The sequence below is a fragment of the Gossypium arboreum genome, chromosome 2 (assembly GCF_025698485.1).
Source record: "Gossypium arboreum isolate Shixiya-1 chromosome 2, ASM2569848v2, whole genome shotgun sequence".
Lineage (NCBI taxonomy): Eukaryota > Viridiplantae > Streptophyta > Magnoliopsida > Malvales > Malvaceae > Gossypium > Gossypium arboreum.
This window is the reverse complement of record NC_069071.1, coordinates 111592939-111598781: the sequence shown is the minus strand read 5'-3', so window position 1 is coordinate 111598781 and position 5843 is coordinate 111592939. Positions and strand designations below refer to the sequence as shown.

The following is a 5843-nucleotide window of genomic DNA, read 5'->3' as shown; positions in this document are numbered from 1 at the left end:
TTTAATTGAATTTAGTAATTGTGGTTGAATATATTTATGCATTTTCCTTTTCGAATTTAGTCGCATTCCTTTTATATATTATAAATTGTCTACTCATCAAAAGATGAATTGATGTTTCCACTTGCAGGTATACAATGTCATCTTCAAGAGAAAAGAAAATCGCCGTACCTGCTTCAAAGAAGAGGAAGTGAGCGTCCTCTTCCACGGGTCCAACCGCAAAAATTCGTCACCCTCTCCTATAGTTGTCCCGAGGGTCACAAGAAGAACTGTTCCAAATACTTTGGGCCCGACCTTTAATTGCGGGCCGCTGTAGAACAAGTTCAGTTGGCTAATTCGATTCGAGCCCTCCTAACCACTGACCCTTGGGAGCTATTCTTTGGGATTATCGAGCTAACATACCTTGAGCTCACAATGGAACTATCTCAACGTTCCATCTTCAGATCGTAATGACGAACTACTATGATCCCGTCACGGTTCAATTTTGCCTAGGTGGATTAATCCCCCAGCTAATTGTCCTAGAGTTCGATGCTGCACTGGGCTTATATATGGAGGAGTTCAAGGAGGAGAATTATTTAGACACTCTCAGTCGCCACATACACTTCTCCCCCTCAAAGTGCTGGCACACTTTGGCCCCTAGCGCGGCCTCCTACAATCCTAGCCGCTCCAAGGCATCAGTTCTCCCACCATCCCTAAGGTACTTACAAGCCATTTTAGCTCACACGATTACAGGGAGGGGAGAGAGCACTGGCGTCGTTAACACCGACAACGCCTACTTCTTATAGTGCATGTCACACGGGCACGTCATCGACCTTGCCTATTTCATCGCCCTCACGATTCAGCACCAGACAGAGCAGCATAAGAAGGGGGTCATCTCCATCGGCCCCTATGTGACTTGGCTGGCGCAACACTTCGGGCTCCTCAACACCGCAGCCCAAGAATCATACCTCACTCTCATCGGCCAGATTTCTCTACAAGGTATCTCGAGTATGCTTAGCATAAGGATGATCGAGAGGCGCCGAAGAACCTACCATTCCCAGTATCGTCTCGCCCAATCTACCGAGGAGGAGGCCTACGAGGACATTCCTGATGATGTCCTCCCACAGCATGAGGACCCATTGACTTAGCCACCACCACCTTCTTGTCCAGTTTATGCGGCGACTTCATACGTTGACATCTCTGAGCGCCTCACTCGATTCGAGCAATAGTGTTTTCAATTATTTGAAAACATTGATGCTACTTTATAGCAGATTTGTCAGCACCTCCACATCTCATCGCCAGTCCCACCTCGTGAACCATCCAGCGATGAAGATGTTTAAAAAAAATTATTTATAATTTTATGTTTTTATGTTAATTTTTATTAAAGCCACTTTTTTTTTTTTTTTAATTTTAGAATTTTATTTTTAACTATTAATTTCGGTTATTTCTTTATGAGTAATCATTCTTCCTAATATCCCCTAATAAGTTCCTGATTTTATCACAGTTATATCGAGCTTTTAAGCTCATCATCACATAGGAACTACAACTCCACCGGGAAAGGTTCTCCACGACTTTCATGTCCTGCTCGACCACGACCATAGCTACCACTAGATATAATATTCTTGTGGCGCAAGACTTATGGATTAATGAACCTCTACAACCGTCGGCGTATCCTCCTATATTCTCGAACCAATTACTCTCCAAAACTCCAATTCGAGGAATTCATCATACAGGAAGTTTCACTTCTCCCCCTATCTTTTTTTTTACTTTAATGTCTATCTCTGTACATTGAGGGCAATGTACATCTTAAGTGTGGGGGGTATTTATTTCATTATCAGAAAAATCCCTGAATGATTGCCTTGTTCTCTTGAAAAACTTTCATATCATATTTAGGATAAATTTTAATTAATTTATGATTTTGATTGATATATCTTGAATTAAAACATAGGCAATTATGCATTGATTGTTTAAACTTTAAGACATTAGAGAATCAAGCATGATGAGTTGATTTTTAAGAATTCAAAATCTTAGGATGTTTCCCCAAATTTAGGTATTACTTTGAATTGGAATTCACAAGTTTTTAACATCAAAAAGCCATAATTTTTGTGAGATTTTTCAGCCTTTTGAGCATCTATTAATTTTTTCATGCTCACTTTTATTATCGCTTTGAGTGCGTCAGTATTAAACTGTTATTCTAGAACTTGCTTGATTATGTATGTACAGACCACACCATTTGATTTGATATGTCAAAATGATTAAGGCACTTAGGATTAACCCACTTATGCCATGAAAAGCCGACCTCCATGATTAACCCCTAGTAAACCCCCTTGAGCCTAACAAACCATTCTTTGTATTACCCTTAATATTAATCCTTAACCTATTATTGTTGAAATCCCCTAAATTAATCCCTATTTTTGTCGAGATTTAAGTTGAATGGATTGCTTAGCTATGTTTTGTTCTTAATAGTTAGTCTATGTTATTTAACTTGTTCTTAAAAAAATAAAAAAAAACTATGTATATTTATTAGTAATTCCATATTCTGAGAAGAAGCTCTGTTGTAAGTAAGTGAAGTTTAACTCTTTTTCTAGTTAGACAATTTTTCAATTCAACCTCGATTCTAACCCTTTCTTTTAGCTTGTGACCACACCCCCTAACCAAACCTCATTACAACCCTCTAAAGACCTTTTGATTGATGTATCATCTTAAATTATAGTGGTGGAGATTTGATTTTCATGCAAGCTTATGGTAATAACTTTTCATTATTGACTATTGAGTGCTTCATTTATTTTCCTTAAAACCTCGAGTGATTTGAGTGAAGCTTTAGTGAGGATGTAAAACTCTGTGATATTTTGAATCAAAGGTAATTACTTAGATGAGGGGAGGCACCTCTGTTTGCAAGAATAAAATGCTCAACTTGGAATGTTTGGAACTTTTATGTTCTTTTAGCTGAATTCTCAATGCATGATTACTTATGGATTAATGTGAGATATTATCGATAGAAATTATAAGTTGAGAAGAATTTATTTTGATTATGAGTTGAGAATTTTACTTGAGGACAAGCAAATGCTTAAGTGTGGGGGTATTTGATAAACCATAAATTATACATATTTTTACCCCATGTTTAATGCATTTTATGGATGATTTCCCCTTAGAATTGGTGAATTTGATGCTCATAATGCTTTCATTTCATGTTTTATACTTAGGAGAGCATAGGAGAGCGAAAGGAACGAGAAACGGGCCAAAAACGGAGAAAATGAGCCAAAGTATGAAATCAACAGACCTGGACCTCCTCACACGGGTAGACCACACGGTCGTGTCAATTTAAGCGTGCTCGAACACGGCTCAAGTAATCGACACAGGCAGCTACCAGGCGTGTCCTGTCGAGCCCAAGTTGAGTCCAATTCGGAAAAGGCTAATTTTGAGGGCTTTTAGGCATTCCAAAGCCTAAAAATACACCCTAGAGAAGGAAGAAAAGAGAGACGGAGAATAGGGAGTAAGGAATTACTCCAAGGAAGCCGATTGATCCATCTCAGAAGCCAGATTCATCATCAAGGCTGAAGATCTCTCCTCAATTTCCCTTCAGGAGTTTTGGGTTTTCTTTATGTTTTGTATTCTTTATTCTTCTGAGATGTTTTCTTATTTAGATATAAATTAAAACCCCTAAATACCTAAGGGGAATGAAACCTAAGACGAATCTTGTTATTATTTTCTGAATCATATGATAAATATTTAACTTGTTCTTAATTATGTGTTCTTAATTCTTGTTTTGATATCCCAGGATACTGATTCAAGATAAGCTCTTACTCAGAAGAGGAATAGACCCTGTTTAAGAGTATATTTGTCATAATTAAGCGAAGTTGATTGTGCGCCTAGACATAGGGTGACAAGATTTTGCCAGATTAAGGTGAAACCTAATAGGGGGATCTATAGATCGAGTTAATGCAACCCTAGAGTGTTAATTAGAGAAAAGTCTCAATTATTCAATCTAGGGATTAGACATTATTAGTCTTGAATAGGGATAATATAACTTAGGGATCTCTACGGAACAAGTTGAATGAATAAATCGTCTGATTCGGAGCCAGAATAACAAGTAAAGTCTAGGTGGATTTTTCCTTAGGTATTGTCTTAAGTCAATCGATTTTCCCCAAAAGCAATTCCCTAATTCTTTTCTTTGTGAGTTATTAGTTTAGATAATTAGTTAATTAAAACAAAACCTCTTTATTATTAGGCTAGATAATAAAAAGACAGTCATTACTAGTACTTTTAGTTCCTTTGGGCTCGACAATCAGGTCTTGCTAAAACTATACTACTGTTCGATAGGTACACTTGCCTACATCACAATAATAGTTAGTTCAAGAACGATTAATCATAAATATTTAAAACCTATCACAAAATCAAGCGATCAAGTTTTTGGCGCCATTGCCGGGGAACTAAGATATTAGGAATGCTCAATTTTTATTACTTTAGCCATTTATTTTTCTTGCAATTTAATTTAATTTTATTATTATTATTATTTATTAACTTACTGTTTCTTTTTCTTGGTAGGTTTTTATAGTTTATGACTAGAAGAAGCCCGTCAGAACCATTACTTTTTGACGAAGAAATCGATCGTACAGCTCGTAGAAATCAAAGAGAAAAAAGGCGCAACTTAAGATATACGGAGAACGAGCAAGAAAGCAATACTCAACCCCCAACCGAAGAGATGGCTGAAAACCAAGGCAATCAGCTACCTCCTGCAATTGCGATTAATCATAATCCTACTCCACGCACTATGTATGATTATGCTAAACCTTCTTTAACAAGGACTGAATCAAGCATAGTTAGACCTACTGTAGCTGCAAATACTTTTGAATTAAAACCTAACACTATTCAAATGATACAACAATTTGTTCAGTTTGATGGTTTGTAGGATGAGGATCCCAACGCCCATTTAGCCAACTTCTTAGAACTATGCGATACATTTAAAATTAATGGCATTTTTTATGATGCCATACGTCTTCGGTTGTTTCCCTTTTCATTGAGGAACAAAGCTAAACAGTGGTTGAACTCGTTACCATGAGGGTCAATTACTACTTCGGAACAAATGACCAAAAAATTTCTACTAAAATATTTTTCGCCGGCTAAAACGGCTAAATTACGTAATGGTATCTCGTCTTTTGTGCAGATGGATTTAGAAACCCTCTACGATGCATGGGAGAGATACAAGGACTTACTGAGAAGGTGCATTCACCATGGGTTAGCACTTTTGTGTAGATGGATTTAGAACTCTTGAATTAAAAGATTGATGGTTTTCTTAGTTCTTCACAGGTTCACCCAGTAATGCAGTGCGAAGCAAGTAGCGGTGGAACAAGCCATTCGGAATACCAACCTTATGGCCACAACATGGATAACGAGCAAATAAACTACATGGGTAATAATCCTCGACCTCAAAACAATCCATATAGTAACACTTATAATGCAGGTTGGAGGAACCACTCCAATTTATCGTGGGGCGGCCAAGGAAATCAAAGACCACAACATCTTCCGAGCTACCAGCAACCACCCTACCAATAGGAAAAGAAGCCAAAACTTGAAGAGATGCTCTCAAAGTTTATATGAGTGTCAGAAACCCGTTTTTAGAACACCGATATAGCACTTAAAAATCAACAAGCGTCGATCCAAGGGCTCGAAACTCAGATTGGCTAGCTTTCCAAACTAATATTCCAACTACCACAAGGGAGTTTGCCAAGTAATACCGAACCTAACCCAAGAGAACAACTCAACACAATTAATATTCAAGATGATGAAGGAGTTGTTGAGCCTGAACCAGAACAGAGGCAAGAAACCGTGGTAAGCAAAGGTCAAGGTGAAGTAGATCAAAATACAAA

At 37.6% G+C, this 5843-nt stretch overlaps 1 non-coding gene across 1 annotated transcript; it reads right to left on the bottom strand.

Annotated features, from left to right (window-relative positions):
- Positions 1 to 5107: 5107 nt before the first annotated feature.
- Positions 5108 to 5214, bottom strand: LOC128290049 (small nucleolar RNA R71). The gene has a single exon (XR_008279690.1). It is a non-coding gene; the product is annotated as a small nucleolar RNA R71 (small nucleolar RNA).
- Between the last annotated feature and the right edge of the window lie 629 nt (positions 5215 to 5843).